The following is a 15,818-nucleotide window of genomic DNA, read 5'->3' on the forward strand; positions in this document are numbered from 1 at the left end:
GGCTAATGGTAAAAGCCCCAGAGTAGGTCAGGCAGCCTCAGCGGCTATCTTTGGCGGGGCAAGGATCCTGATGCTCCCAACCAATGAAATAAAAAGCCTGAGCCTTCTTCTCAGGAATGAGAAAGTGGCTCAGGTGTATCATGTAATAAAGCGAACCAATGGTCCAAATTTTGTTTTCAAGTACCCCTGCTTCTTTTAAAAAGCTAAAAACGGAAGGTATATTAACAATGGCATTATCATCTAAGAGCAGCTAGATGAAAAGGAATGCATTCATTATAAAATTAAGTGAAGTATTTTCTTCTTAGTTTTTCCAGTTTCACACATGTAATTAAAATGGGATTAGTCGTAAGATCATCCCCGCATTCGCAAACAGGTTTGTCATCTTCTGTTAGCAGGAAGTTGTGCATAAGGTGTGTGTGTCCTATCCGGAGACGGCATAAAATCACTTCCTTAAAACGTTCCTGGTGCACAAATCATTTAAATTCACCCAATACCGGCTTTACCCAGTGTAGTTTATTATTCACTTCAGCGTTCCATGAAAACTGTCATTTTTCTCTTAATTTACGCTTTACTAAGTTTATGCAATGGTTTAAAAGCATATTTACTTTTTTTATATTTCCTTGTCAGGAGCTTTAGCAGCGCAGAAATCGGCCCTCTCGTTGCCTTTTATTCCGACATGACTGGGAACCCAGCAGAATTTTATGTTTTGTCCTCGAGCTGTGGCTGTTAGTATCTTGCGTATGATGTCACCAAGAATCGGAGTGACTGCATTTCTAGAGTGCAGAACTGCAAGTATACTGAGGGAATCTGTGTAATTAATACTGTTGATGAGGTTTCCTTTTCCTTTTTTTTCTACGGCCACACAGACTGCGTAACATTTTGTAGTGAAGAGGATGAGCACTTATGAAGTCACACTGTTTTCTCCGACTTCCCTCCGACCACTGCGCTGCCAACGTAAACGTCCGTTTTTGAACTTTCTGTATAAAACTGCGTAAAAGTACTGTGTTTTTATTCGAATGCAAGGAATTCTTGTACTATATGTTGTTGTGGAGTTTGTTTTTTTATGAAACTGTGTAAGATTGAGATCACAGATTGCAGAAAAATTGTACCGTTGAGGCAGTGGATCTCGCCTCCGAGCAATCTCAGGTAATGTATCTAGTACGCCGAGGTTTTGGCACATCTCTATGAAACGGAGGAGCAGTGGCCTCATAGCTAGCGGTTTGTTGTTAAACAGTGTTCTTGATGGGCACTTTGGGACTATGGGGTAACATAGATGTTTGGGCAGCGAACGGATTTTATAATGTATGAGCATGTGAGCATGGTTCTTCTGTCTGTAAGTGACGGTTCGTTGATTTCTACATAAAGACTATTTATGGGCGACGTCCTGTAAGCACCAGAGGAAAGACGCAAACCTAAATTATGTATTGGATCCAGTCGTTTCAGATACGAAGGTTTCGCTGGCCCGTAAACTATACATCCGTAATCTAAGGTAGAGCGTACCACGGAGCGATAAATTTGTAAAAGACATGTCCTGTCAGCTCCCCAACGTTTACGTGACAGAACTTTGCTGTTTGTTTGTTTGTTTGTTTATTGATACTGTCATCCCAAGAAGGGCTTTTACAGGAGTGGATAACAAAAATATATACAACAAAGAAAATGAAAGTCCCGCTCCAAGTCAACAACAAAAAGACAACGACAATGCAAAGCAGAGGTAGTAAATGAAAAAAAGTGGCACACAGTGAACAAGTGAGGGAAAAAAGACGCTCGTATTATACGCATCGGAAACAGAATCTACATAGACGCAATCTTGTCAGGGAAGATGAGACCCTCTAACCCAGCTGTAAATGCACAGAGAGATGTTGATATGGCAACTGAATCCGGTAGTTCATTCCATTCTCTAATCGCCCTTGGGAAAGAGCTGTATTTGAAAGTATTGCGTGTAACCGGTGGCTGTATGTATAAACTGTGCCTGTGTCTGGAGCGTTGGTCTGTGGAAATTACACAAAATTCAGGTAAGCTAATCTTAACCTTGTTATGAATAATTTAGGGATCCGGCGTCTTTCTTTTCCAGTGCGCTTATATGAGGCAAGAAAGTGAGTTTTTTTGTCAAAGGTTATCTGTAGAAATATGTGCTCATTTTTGACGGGTATCTGTGTTTCCTTCAGGTGTATGAATGGGTCGGCTTGTATGCCTCGTTTCAGTGAGAAAAGAACGGCTACTATTTTCTGTGTGCAAAACTGGAAACCGTTCTGATCTGCGCATGCCACTATTTAATTCATTGTCAATTGTATTTGTCTCTCGCATGTTGCTACGTTTGAGGATGTGCAGGCTATTGAAGATCATCAACGTACACTGGATACAGGATGGACTCTGGGAGTATTTACTTATAGAATTCGTTTTTACAATAAACAATGTCGTGCTTAAAATACACCCCTGAGGAACCCCGTTCTCTTGAACGAAGCTCCTGGACAGGGTTGATCTTAGGCGTGCTGAAATGAGCGCTCGGAAAGGAAGTCATTCAAGCAGTTCTACATCCTGCCTGGGATACCTAAATCCCATAAGTCGCGGAGGATCCCAAACCTCCAGGTTGTATCACACGCTTTCTCTATATCGAAGAAAACGGCAAGACAGCGCTGTTTGTGTATAAAAGCTTCACTTATTATGTTCTCGAACGAACTAAATGGTCCGTTGTTGAGCATTCCTTTTTATAACCGCATCGATGGACATCGAAAAGTTCGCGGGATTCACAAATGTTAATCTTATATTAAGGATACTTTCAAAAGATTTCGCGAGACAGCTTGTGACGGCTATCGGCCTATAGGTACTTAGGGAAGTTGGTGGTTTTCCAGGTTTCAGGAATGGCGCTATGACGGCTTTCTTCCACTCCTTAGGTATTTTTCTTTCTGTGAATATTTTGTTAAAGAAATTTGAGAGTGTCTGTATGGCAGGCTGGGAAAGATCAGCAAGCATTTGATAGTGTATCTGGTCGGGTCCTAGAGCAGTTTTTTTTTGCCGGCAGACAGTGCAGCGATTTTTTTTAGAGTGATTAAATTCTTGTATTGTTGGTTTGCACCTCAACTTATTGGAAGTCTTTGTTTTTCGGCAATAGTTTTGTATTTCAGGAATGACTGCGTATAGTGAGATGAACTAGAAACTGCAGAGAAGTGCTCCCACAAACTGTCTGCCTGTTCTAAATGCTTGTTTATACGCCAGGTGTTGTCAAATGAGTAATCGTGAACGGTGAGAAGTTGCCATTTAATTTCCGAGCCTGTTCTCACATTTTTTATGTTATTTGACAACTTATAGATGAAATGTAACTCTGCCATGAAGCTTTCTCGGCACTGCGACGGACGTACCGAGTTTTTGCTCTTGCCTTCTAAAACGTACGAGGTGCTCATGTGTAAGGTACCTGCGAAATTTGCCCCAAGCTTTGTTTTGTTGTTGTTTTGCTTCCTTGCTTTCTTTTGTCCACCACACTTTGTGTTTTGGCGCACCACTCCTGAAGACTGAGGAATAGCTACGTGTGCGGCAGTAATTATACAATTCGTGAGCATTTCGTCTATTTCATCGATGATAAGGTTTTCTGAAATTATATTTTCAAAATTGGCTTGAGCTGTAAAAATTTCCCAGTCTCCTAAATGCAACTTCCAAAGTCGCGGTTTAGTTGGGATGATTTCTGGTGGAGATTTCAAACTGATTAATACAGGAAGGCGATCGCTGCCATATGGGTTGTCAATGACGTCCCATTTAAAATCTTTAAAACAGATGGTGAACTAAAAGACAAATCTAAACAGCTCATTTTGCCGAGGCTGGAGAGCAGTATGTGGCCTTTTCCGTGTTTAAAAGACACATATTATTTGTGAGAATAAAATCGGCAACTGTTTGTCCCCTAGAGTCGCAGCGCTCGCTTCCCCAAAAAGGGGAGTGAGTGTTAAAATCCCCAACTACCAGATACTACTCTGCAAGTTCACCTCTATCATTTCTTGTACATAATGGAGTGTGAATGTAAAATGTGGAGGAATGTATACAGAACATAGTGTTTTGTAGCTGACGGTGCAGACGGCAACCGCCTCAAGGTTTGTTTTGAATTTTATTTCTTGAGCAGGGACGCCGCTTTTAACGACAATCGCGACGCCTCCCGAGAGTCGATTTTCCTGCTCACGATCGCGTTTAAAAATTTTCAAAAATATTCAGGATATGCACATGTTGTGCTCTAAGATTGGTGTCCTGAAGAAATAAAACTATGGGTAACATGGGCACTAAAATATGTGATATGTCACAGTAATTCTGCATAAGTCCTGTACAATTCCACCGAATTAAGAAAGCCAAGTTTATGTCTTTGAGATGGAATGAAAAGCGATGTACTTATGTGGTGGAGCAACGTGGAAATTCGGGCTTGTTGGTTCATATTTCGTGGCAATAGCACAAACAGGACAAGGGACCAAGACGAGTAGACACACACAGCGCTGTGTTGGGCCCGTTATGAGGGCTCTTTCTTTTTTTCGCTAAAGAGAGCTGTTCCGCCGCTGCAAAGCGGGTGGGTTCGGGGTTACATCCATAATCTAGCCAGAGGTGCTGGAGGATCACGGTGACGCCGCGGTTGTTTTAGTTTCAGGCCTCCCCCGGCGGTGTAAGTCCTGCGAGGTGCAGACCCATGAACCGGCGCTCCCTGCTTTGACAACGGCAGGGCAGCTTTCGCTGACCCTGCCTGGGGCGTGGATGGCCCTGCCATAGGCTCTGTGAAAGCGGCCTCGGCAGGTGCCGGAGTGCTGTGTTGTGCTACGCCCCTGCGCACCACATCAGCGAAGTTGGGTTTCACTGTGAAGGAGAATGTATTGGTTAGGGGAAATCGCCTCCTCGCTTCTTTAAATTAAATAATTTCTTTGGTCTTTATGGTGATTATTTCCTTTTTTCTTTTTCCAGGACGGACACGCCCTGGAGTATGCAGCGTGGTCTCCTTCGCAGTTTGCTCAGCGCAGGGCTGCGTCACATTCCTCAGAATTGTGGTCCTTCGAAGCGCACTTCGCGCAAGTTTTGTGACCGCGGCAACTCTGCGAGCCGTGGCCAAATCTCTGACAATTGAACTATCTACGTGGGTTCGCGATGTAGTTCCTGACATTTACTTTAAGGTATCCGACTTCGATAGTTTCGGGTAATGTGGTTGTCTAAATGTGAGGACCAGGGGTCTAGTACAGATTTCTTTGTTGTTCTTGCGGATTTTAATTCGGTACACATCTGTGATATTTTGGTCGGTCAGCCCTTCTAGCATTTCTTTTTCGGTTAGATGTATGAAAGCATTTTCTGAGATGACGCCACGGATAGTGTTGAGGGATCAATGTGCTGTTATGGAGACCGAAATGTCCCCTATAGATGCAATGTTTGAGAGTTTCGAGCGTTGGATTCTTTCGCGCAGTTCAAGGAGCTGGTTGCCGCTGGCCATTTTTGAGACCATTATAGCCATGGCCAAGGTATCGGTTGAGCATTTAGACACAAGGAATAGAGATAATATTCTGGCTTGTTTTTCATCACTTTGATTGTGCATTACATGAATCATGGTGAATGTCGGTTTATTTTTTTATTTTTTTTGCAAAAAATCTGCTGCCTCGTTCGGCTCTCTTCTGAGAGAGCGATCTGGTTTAGAAAGAAGTGGAGCCATAAAAAAATTTTAGTTTTTCGGTCATGGTGCCAGCCACCCACCACGGAGCCCAACTAGGTGACGGGACAGGAACTTGCAAGCAAGGCCTGCCCACGCCAGCTGTACACCCTACCTATAACCAAATATGGCGCAACTAATACCCTAGTTACACGGCCGACTTAACCGCGGTTAACCGTAACCATGGTTAGGAGGAGATAACCTTGGTTATCGCTAACCTCAGTTTGGCGGCGTTACACGCGAAAACTTGTCCCATGGGCGTGTTTGGCGCTGGTCACGTGACTGCTGCTCCAGACACAATTATAAGGCCCATTTTATTCCCGTGATATACAAAACATTTAACAAAACACTGTGATAAGAAGTTCTTTTTGTGAACTAAGCTTGGTATCGCCTGTGCATCTAAACTTGTTACCCGAGGTTGTTCGAATTCAGAAAAAACATGAAGGTAGTCTTTCAACATGGGGCGCAGTCGACACCGTAGCCGATGTTAAAGCCAAGGCAATCCTCCTTGGCTGCTTGCCATCGCCTCGGCACTTTGAGCTATTTCGTTTTCTTCTCACTGTTTTCGTTTTATTCAATTTCAGATTGTTTCTCTTGTCATAATAAGTGCACTTTGCTGTTTTAAGTACATTTTCAATTCTAGTCCATCCTTTTCTTCGTATTTGAAGTGTATTTTACTACATGAAGTGTTGACAGTGCTGTGCGTCGGCGGGAAGTTGTGCATATAGCGATGGCTCAGAGCAAGCCTGTGCCGGGCGGCGAGGAAGAGAGCAAGTTCCTCGCTGTGCTCGCCGCTTATCAAATGGAAATGCAGCAGCTACGTCTGCGACAGCTCGCCATTCTTGGCGAACTTGAAGACAAGCAAGCCGAGCAAGAACGAGCCGAGCATACGTGCCGGCGCCGCCAAGTTCTGGCTGCAAGTTCTGTGCTCTCGCGAGTGGAGTGTGTGGGCGTATCCGCGCGAAGCTTCACGGTACGAAGCAACGCTTCCGCACTTGCCAGAGGCTGGGTTTAGGGAGAACTTTAGAATGACAAGAGGCACATTTAAATACATTTTAAATGTGTTACACCGCATGAGGAGGCTGGACAGAAATATGCGGAAAGCAATACCGCTGCATAAACGTGTGGCAATTGCCGTATATCGTCTTGCGACTTGCGAGGAAGAAAGAACTGTGGCAAACGTGTTTGGAGTCAGTCGCTCCTCAGTTAACATCATTGTTAAAGAGTTCTGCGATGTTATGCAACTTCTCGAACCTCGGTACGTGAGAATGCCGAGGACGCACGAACTGGCCGAACACCTGCAGCAGTTTTCTGCAGTTGCAGGCTTCCCTCAAGCTGTTGGAGCTCTAGACGGCTGCCACATCGAAGTCTCTCCACCTTTCTGAGCATGCAGTGGACTACCATAACTATAAGGGGTGGTATAGTGTAATACATTTGGCTGTTGCTGACCACAGGTACAAATTCCTTTACACAAACAGCGGATCTCCTGGGAGGAACCATGACGCAGGCGTGTTTGCAGAATCGAAACTGCCAAAGTTTCTGAGCAGAGAATTGTTTAAGATGGAAGCCAAAACCATCGAAGGAGTGCACGTTTCACCTCTGCTGCTGGCTGATCAAGCCTTCTCACTCCAAAAAAGCATCATGAAGCCATACCCGCATTTTGGGACTACTGATTCTGCTACGCAGGCATTTAACATTCATCTTTCAAGTGCCAGGCGTGTGGTAGAAAATGCCTTCGGGCGGCTCAAGACACGTTTTCGCATACTGTTTAAGGGCCTTGAATGCCATTGTCAATGTGAACAAAGTCATTCGCTGCCGCTGCGTACTCCACAATATTTGTGAGGAAATGACTGACAGATGCGACGCCAACTGGCTGGATGTGGTCCGTCTAGAGGATGGACGACGACCACAGCCTTCCTGCACAAGCAGTCAAGAGGACCCTTCGGGGGTGGCAGTGAGAAATGCCCTGGCAAAGCACCTTGCTCCACAGTGAACGGTCTTGCATGTGTAGCAGCAGCATGATCGGCATGATCGAACGCTTCCATCGTTCGCTAAAAACTTCCCTCAAAGCCCAACTCGACACCACCCACTGCACCGCCTCCTTACCACTGGTTCTGCTCAGCCTCCGTGCTACGCTGAAACAAGATCGTCGTTGCACTCCGGCAGAACTTGTCTTCAGCTCACCCTGGTGAATTTTTCGAATCTACCGGTTCGTATACAAGTCCAGACCCTACCGATCACCTGACACAGCTCCGCTATTTTTGCCGCCATCTCAGGATGACACATCTCCGACGCCAGTCTCGACGATCCTCACATGTTCCATCCGAACTCGCGACTTGCACGCACATCTTTGTTCGCCGAGACTCTGTCCGCATGCCGCTTCAGCGCCCCTACGACGGCCCCTTCCATGTACTCAAAAGAACATCAAAGTTCTTCATTGTCGACATTCATGGGCACACTGACACCCTTTCAATCGACTGCTTGAAGCCAGCCTTTAGAGAGGACGTGCCGCCCACTGGACCTTCATGTGTGCTTTCTCAAGTTGTATAGCATAATGAAAAGTAGTGTCTTTTGCAGCAGAGTTTATCATGCAATTGTGACGGTACACCCATCAATCAAAGCACCTGCCTACTTCATAGTATACCTATTCATTACACCGCATAAAGTATTGAGAGATGGCCGCAGCTTAATGCTTGCAGCATGTATGTGTATCTGTTTCATTCAGTGCTACCATTGTGTCATGTTGTGCAAAATGGCATTGTAGGGTTCTGGAGGTTTACAACTTGGACCTTGTTCAGTTGCCTACCCATTTTATATTTTGATAGCTTGTCGTATAGCATGTATATATTATTACCAATGTTGGCACAAAATATTTTGTTTCATGTTGGGCAAAGGCTTGTTTAATTGTTGCAGGATAAAAGGACAGTGATAAGCATTCTTAAGTTTAAAATATTTAAGTGAGTGCTGTATCATTATTGATGCGGACAAATTAGACGGTAGTAGTTAAAAAATATTCGGCTTAAGCATTTGACCATGCTGCACTTTCTGTCGCAGTTGGTAATACATCACTTATTTCGGAGGGGACAGATTATTTCATTCCTGATTTTTATTTGCTGTGAAGTTAGATTTCATGACATCAAGCATTCCTTTTTGAATCTCGTTGCTTTCCTTCTCCAGTTCCAAGAGCTGCTTTCTCAGCTCGGTACATTCTCTGGCGGCCTTGGCTGCCCGGTCATCGGCTTGCTGCTGCATTGTCAGCAGCTCCTGCAAAACCTGCCAATACCAAGCAAAAGTTAAAAACTATAAATATGTATGCCACATAGCCGCAGGATATGAAACCTAGCTGCTAGGCAAGGCCCAAAATACAGATTTTTGATAACTTATCAAGAAAGCAAAGAGAAATGAGCAGGATAAAAAAGGTAGAAATGACGACTTCCAACTCGCAAGTCATTTTATGATGGGAAATGCGATGTGGATTCTTCCTTTTATGAAATATTTGACATTATACTTGATTAGACTAAAATCCTATTAAGGAACACCTATTGGTGAAAATAATGAAGCGCCGACCAAAAGGTGTTGTCAAGATGGAAGGACGTTTCGACTTCCACACGGAAGTCTTGTTCACTGATGGAAAAATTTCGCACACAAAGCTTAAGTACGTTGTGCTAATCGTCGCAGGCATCTAGCATACGAGGGCGGTAGATTGCCGATGTTACGGTTGAGCGTCTGATTTGTTGTCTGGATAAACAGAGACTCCAGATATTGGCCTGACATCCAGTTTTTCTCACGGCCGATAATTGCCGCTTCTTCCCAAGCGATATCATGCTTCGTGTTTTCAACGTGTTCAGCCAGTGCGTTGGAACAAGCCTTCTTTTTCTTGACATCATTCTTGTGCTCATTCAGCCGTCTTTCAAAGTTTCCGCTTTCACCTATGTAGGAGTGATCGCAGTCTGAGCAGGGGATTTTATAAATTACTCCGGGAAACTTTTCCTTTTTTAGCTTGTCCTTTACGGACACCAACTCATGACGAAGCTTGCATGCAGGCACGTGAGCTATATGCACATCGTAGGTGCGAAAAATGCGGGCCAATGACTCGCTCACGCCTGGCACATAGGGTATTGCAGCTCGGGCACGGCAAGGTAGGCGAACGGGCTGAGCTGGTCTCGTTGTCTGCTGTATTACAGCGTTCACGAAGTGCTGTGGGTAGCCACAATTGTTGAGCTCGCGTCGCACTTGGCGTATGTCAGAGGCTTTTTCTTCGGGTTTCGAGCATATTCTTTCCGCACGACGGACGAGGGTAGAAACGACGGAGCGCTTATGGCACGTAGGATGGACTGAAAGTGAAGGTATTGGCCTGTGTGCGTGTCCTTTCTGTACACCTTGAATGATAGGCGGTTACCACGTCACTCCACCATGACGTCCAGAAAAGGAAGACGGCCAGAAATCTCCTCCTCGACGGTAAACTGGATGGAATCTTCCATGCTGTTCAAATGGTTCGTGAAAGCAGCCAAGGCATTCTTTTTGATTATGCAAAAGCAGTCATCAATGTACCGCAGGAAGACCTTCGGGCGCGGCTCGAACGAAGCCAAAGCGCGGCTTTCCAGTGTTTCCATTGTGAGGTTTGCGGTTGTGACCGAGATAGATGCTCCCATGGCAGTGCCATGAACCTGCTTGTAGACAGTGCCCCGAAAGATGAAGTACGTGTTCTTCAAGCAAAACTGCAGAAGCTTCAACAGGTCCGACGGATCGATGGGTGTCCTAGCACTCAGTCCGTCGTCGTCTCGAAGCGCTGAACGGCATATCTCCACCGCCAGATCCACGGGGACGCTGGTAAACAGTGATCTGACGTCAAATGACACCATTATCTCGTCGCTGTCAATCGTGATTTCGCGTATTTTTTCAGTAAAATCAAAGGAGTTGCGTACGAAAGTCGGTCTCTTGCCAACGAGTGGCGAAAAAAACTTTGTGCAAGTAGCCTGAAAGCCGGTACAAGGGAGAGCGGGTAAAATCCACTATTGGTCGCATTGGAACGCCTGGCTTGTGGATCTTCGGGAAGCCATATAAAGCAGGGGCAGATCCATTGTGGCAGAGGAGCGCGAAGTATAACGACCTGTGCTGTGGTGGAACAAACTGGAAGACGTCTGTCAAAAGCCTTTGCAACTCTCGCTCTACCTTGAGTGTAGGGTCCCGCTTGAGTCGAATGTACGTGCCATCATCCTCCAGAAGCTTCGTCATTTTCTCAACGTAGTCGCTGTGGTTTAGGATGACGGTGGCGTTGCCCTTGTCAGCAGGTAGGATTACGATATCCGTATTGCTCCGCAGGCTCCTGACTGCATCACGCTCCTGAGCAAGGAGTGGGGTGGGGTGCCGATGTGGCAGCTTGGCGAGTATGCTGATCGCACGGGTACGAGCTTCTTCTCGGCGATTGTTTTCCACACGTTCCACAGCCTGTTCCACGGCACAGATGATTTTTCTTGCGTCCGGAGCCGCTCTCGTATTGAAGTTCAAACCAAGCTCCAGAACGGCGAGCTCTGTTCGAGTAGGCCTATACGAAGACAGATTGTGGACGGTGGGGGTAGGTCTGTTGGCCGGACTCCCTTTACGGCCAGGTAGCAGTCTGATTAGCTTCTCTTTTTGTGTGCGCCCACGCTGACCAGACTGTAGACTAGCTACGAAGTTCGCGTGCAACTGGATGCTGACGAACTCGTTCGGACACTGGGGTTCAAGGCGGCGACGGGCAAAAAAGGCTTGGTTCTGAAGGTGCCTTATTGAGTCCTTGCACTCCAGGATTCTGGCTTGAAGCAACTGTCGTTCTGCTCTTGACACCACGCTATGACCGAAGGGCGTATCGACCGGTCGTAGCAAGCGGAGGGACCGCGGGGTTAGGTTCCTGGCTTTGCATATGAGGTTGAATTCTAGATGAGCCTCGAACGCAGAAAGCCGGACGGTTAGCGAAACGAACTGGCGCACTTGAGTGATGAAATTCTGGCCATACGACCGTCGTAGCATGATGAAATATAAGGTTCGACGAAATCTCGTCTGGTCGGGTGAATACATTGGCGAAAATAATGAAGCGCCGACCAAAAGGTGTTGTCAAGATGGAAGGACGTTTCGACTTCCACACGGAAGTCTTGTTCACTGATGGAAAAATTTCGCACACAAAGCTTAAGTACGTTGTGCTAATCGTCGCAGGCATCTAGCGTACGAGGGCGGTAGATTGCCGATGTTACGGTTGAGCGTCTGATCTGTTGTCTGGATAAACAGAGACTCCAGATATTGGCGTGACATCCAGTTTTTCTCACGGCCGATAATTGCCGCTTCTTCCCAAGCGATATCATGCTTCGTGTTTTCAACGTGTTCAGCCAGTGCGTTGGAACAAGCCTTCTTTTTCTTGACATCATTCTTGTGCTCATTCAGCCGTCTTTCAAAGTTTCCGCCTTCACCTATGTAGGAGTGATCGCAGTCTGAGCAGGGGATTTTATAAATTACTCCGGGAAACTTTTCCTTTTTTAGCTTGTCCTTTACGGACACCAACTCGTGACGAAGCTTGCACGCAGGCACGTGAGCTATATGCACATCGTAGGTGCGAAAAATGCGGGCTAATGACTCGCTCACGCCTGGCACATAGGGTATTGCAGCTCGGGCACGGCAAGGTAGGCGAACGGGCTGAGCTGGTCTCGTTGTCTGCTGTATTACAGCGTTCACGAAGTGCTGTGGGTAGCCACAATTGTTGAGCTCGCGTCGCACTTGGCGTATGTCAGAGGCTTTTTCTTCGGGTTTCGAGCATATTCTTTCCGCACGACAGACGAGGGTAGAAACGACGGAGCGCTTATGGCACGTAGGATGGACTGAATTAAAGTGAAGGCATTGGCCTGTGTGCGTGTCCTTTCTGTACACCTTGAATGATAGGCGGTCATCACGTCGCTCCACCATGACGTCCAGAAAAGGAAGACGGCCAGAAATCTCCTCCTCGACGGTAAACTGGATGGAATCTTCCATGCTGTTCAAATGGTTCGTGAAAGCAGCCAAGGCATTCTTTTTGATTATGCAAAAGCAGTCATCAATGTACCGCAGGAAGACCTTCGGGCGCGGCTCGAACGAAGCCAAAGCGCGGCTTTCCAGTGCTTCCATTGTGAGGTTTGCGGTTGTGACCGAGATAGATGCTCCCATGGCAGTGCCATGAACCTGCTTGTAGACAGTGCCCCGAAAGATGAAGTACGTGTTCTTCAAGCAAAACTGCAGAAGCTTCAACAGGTCCGATGGATCGATGGGTGTCCTAGCACTCAGTCCGTCGTCGTCTCGAAGCGCTGAACGGCATACCTCCACCGCCAGATCCACGGGGACGCTGGTAAACAGTGATCTGACGTCAAATGACACCATTATCTCGTCGCTGTCAATCGTGATTTCGCGTATTTTTTCAGTAAAATCAAAGGAGTTGCGTACGAAAGTCGGTCTCTTGCCAACGAGTGGCGAAAAAACTTTGTGCAAGTAGCCTGAAAGCCGGTACAAGGGAGAGCGGGTAAAATCCACTATTGGTCGCATTGGAACGCCTGGCTTGTGGATCTTCGGGAGGCCATATAAAACAGGGGCAGATCCATTGTGGCAGAGGAGCGTATAATAGGGTTGCCACATGTAATAATAGGGTTGCCACAGGGTTGCCACATATAATAGGGTTGCCACATGTTTCGGAAAATAAAAATACTCGCAACCTATTCCTTTAACTGCGGCCAGCTTCTGAAAATAGGACACAAGGGCAGATTTAGGATTAAACCGGGGTGCAGAAAATGTTATGCAGTCCCATTATGCAATGCATTTCTTGTACCGCAATTTGTTCGTCTTGGAGAGTATCAGTACAATCTGACAGCAAAGATCTTTCACAGCGCACAGTGCAGTGCGTTGTAATTGTGTTTTGTGTGATGACATTCAAACACAATCAAATCATGTGCATCTTATTGGAAACACTTCACAGAGCTATGCATCACTCCATCTTGTTCACTTTGTCGTTTCCCACAGGTTTTCTTTGCTTGTTGCCTCTTGAACATGTTTAAATTCTTTCATGTTCTCTGTTCACTGCCTGCTTTGGAGCAAAGTGCATACATATTAAGATGAGTTTATTCTGTTGTCTGTAATAAAACAAAGTGAATGAGACATGTCCTTTGAATGTTTTAGTCACTTGATTTGTGTTGTGTAGTGTTTTCGAACTACATAGCTGTGACGGCTATAACACGTCATCTTGCCGAGGCAAAAAAACCATTTCCTTGTTGCAGCGTTGCTAGTCATGATGAATTACAATACTTGTGAAGAAAATACACATGCTTGCATGCAGTCGGATTGAGTTTTTCTGAAGCAGTGATTACTTACCTCTACACTTTCTTGCTCCAGGCTACTGTCGTGCACTGGCAGCGCTCCATGAAAAGAGTGAAGCAGCCAGTAAAATGGCCATTCAATGCCTTTTGATCCAGTGCGTGAGCTAGACCTCAGCTTCCTAGAAACAAAGGTAGTTTTATTCCATGAAACTTTGCATCAGAAAATTTATAGGCAGGTAGTGTTTCATTTAAAGACAAACAGGCAATAATCAGCTATACCCATATGGAAGAAGTACATATCCCGCCTGTCTTTGTATAGACTGAAAGGCTGCAGAATCGGAGGACAAGCATGCTGGTCAGCACATTCAGCAGGTAAAGTAGTGCATCTCCATTGTCAACCGTGCTAGCGCAGGTACCTGATTTAACGTCGAGATTACTTTGCTGTCGCTACGGTTAATTTGGGACGGAAAATATAAAGTGAATACCAGTTCTATACAGCCTCCGAGCATTGACTAATACCGCGCGACCGCCGACAGGCTGTGAAAAACGTAGCAAGCTAAGCTAGCTCGAGGCAGGACCTTGTACTGTTGCGCGAACTCTCACCATTAACCCCGTTTATCGTCAATATACTGCGCGTGCAAACTACGTCAGCGACGTTCGCACTGCCAGGCGGGTGCATGCGATGCTATGCGCTCCAAAGAGCATCAAGAACGAAACACCTGCGTGCTGCTGGCGCACATCACTTTGGGTGATATAGTAGTCAATTCAGGAGACGCTGCCGAAAAACAATGCACTTGACGCGGTTACCGTTAGTAGACATACAAGTGGTCAGTTCAAATGAGCCGAGTTCAGGGCAGTAACGATCCGCGCACATCACAGGTCAGCCAGAAAAAGAGATGTATTCTACAGCAAAGTAGCTGTCATGCCGGACGAAGCACCGTGCAGCACGGCGAATGTTTGTGCGTACGTGCAGCGCACCGGATACCAGCGTTAAAAAGCACTAAAATAGCCTGTAAACTACACCATTATATGAAATGGCTTTCGTACTTACCGGTAGTGCTTATTGAGATTTTCCAGCTTCTGCCGGATCTGTTTTGCTGAATACGGCCCTTCGCCTACCGGCAGGCCTGCGTTCAGGGAGTATCGCATTGCGCGTATTTGACCGCAGAGCCGAGAGGTTGTCCTCCCAGGTGCGTATGAGTGCTTCTGTCGTGGCAACAGACCAGTTCACACGCTTCTGCTCACTTGATGTGGCAGCGGGCATCGCGAGCTCAGCCGACATGGTGGCAGCCATTTTGTCAGCCGCTTGACTGAGGTAGCCAACCTCAGTTACCGATAACCATGGTTAGTGGCATAACTGCGATTAGGCTCTCCGTCTAACAGCGCACAACTGTGGTTAATATTAACTGAGGCAAACTTAACCGCGGGTAAGTCGGCCGTGTAACTAGGGTATAAGGGTGGTTGGCCCCACAAGGTTAACCCTCACCGCCAGGAAAAAAGGAAAAACGAAGAAGTGAGTAAGAGACAGGATAGTTGTGAGAAAAGGGTAGGAAAGTGAAAGATAGTGGCGAGGAGAGGAACAGGCGGCGGCCGATTTCCCCCAGTCGGGTCAGGCCGGAGGTGCCGTCTACAGGAAGCTGGGGCCAAAGTGGTGTGTTGCCTCCGCCTAGGGCCTTAAATGACCAAATGCTCGGCATCGGCTCAACCACCAGGATCCACTTTTCCCCAGACACGGCGATGCCACGCACGGCTAGGAGCGGGTGCTCGGGTCCGTGGTTATGCACTGTTCACCATTATCCCTTTGCGTGTCCCTGCGGATGCTCGGGACAAGTGGTGTCGCCCCTCACCAACGCCTGCAA

The 15,818-nt window shown here is 46.5% G+C and overlaps 1 pseudogene; it reads left to right on the top strand.

The window, feature by feature from the left end:
• Nucleotides 1–6,383: 6,383 nt before the first annotated feature.
• The window catches only part of LOC144127722 (uncharacterized), a 48,300-nt pseudogene continuing 38,865 nt past the window's right edge, over nt 6,384–15,818 (top strand).

Source organism: Amblyomma americanum, chromosome 4 (genome assembly GCF_052857255.1).
Source record: "Amblyomma americanum isolate KBUSLIRL-KWMA chromosome 4, ASM5285725v1, whole genome shotgun sequence".
NCBI lineage: Eukaryota > Metazoa > Arthropoda > Arachnida > Ixodida > Ixodidae > Amblyomma > Amblyomma americanum.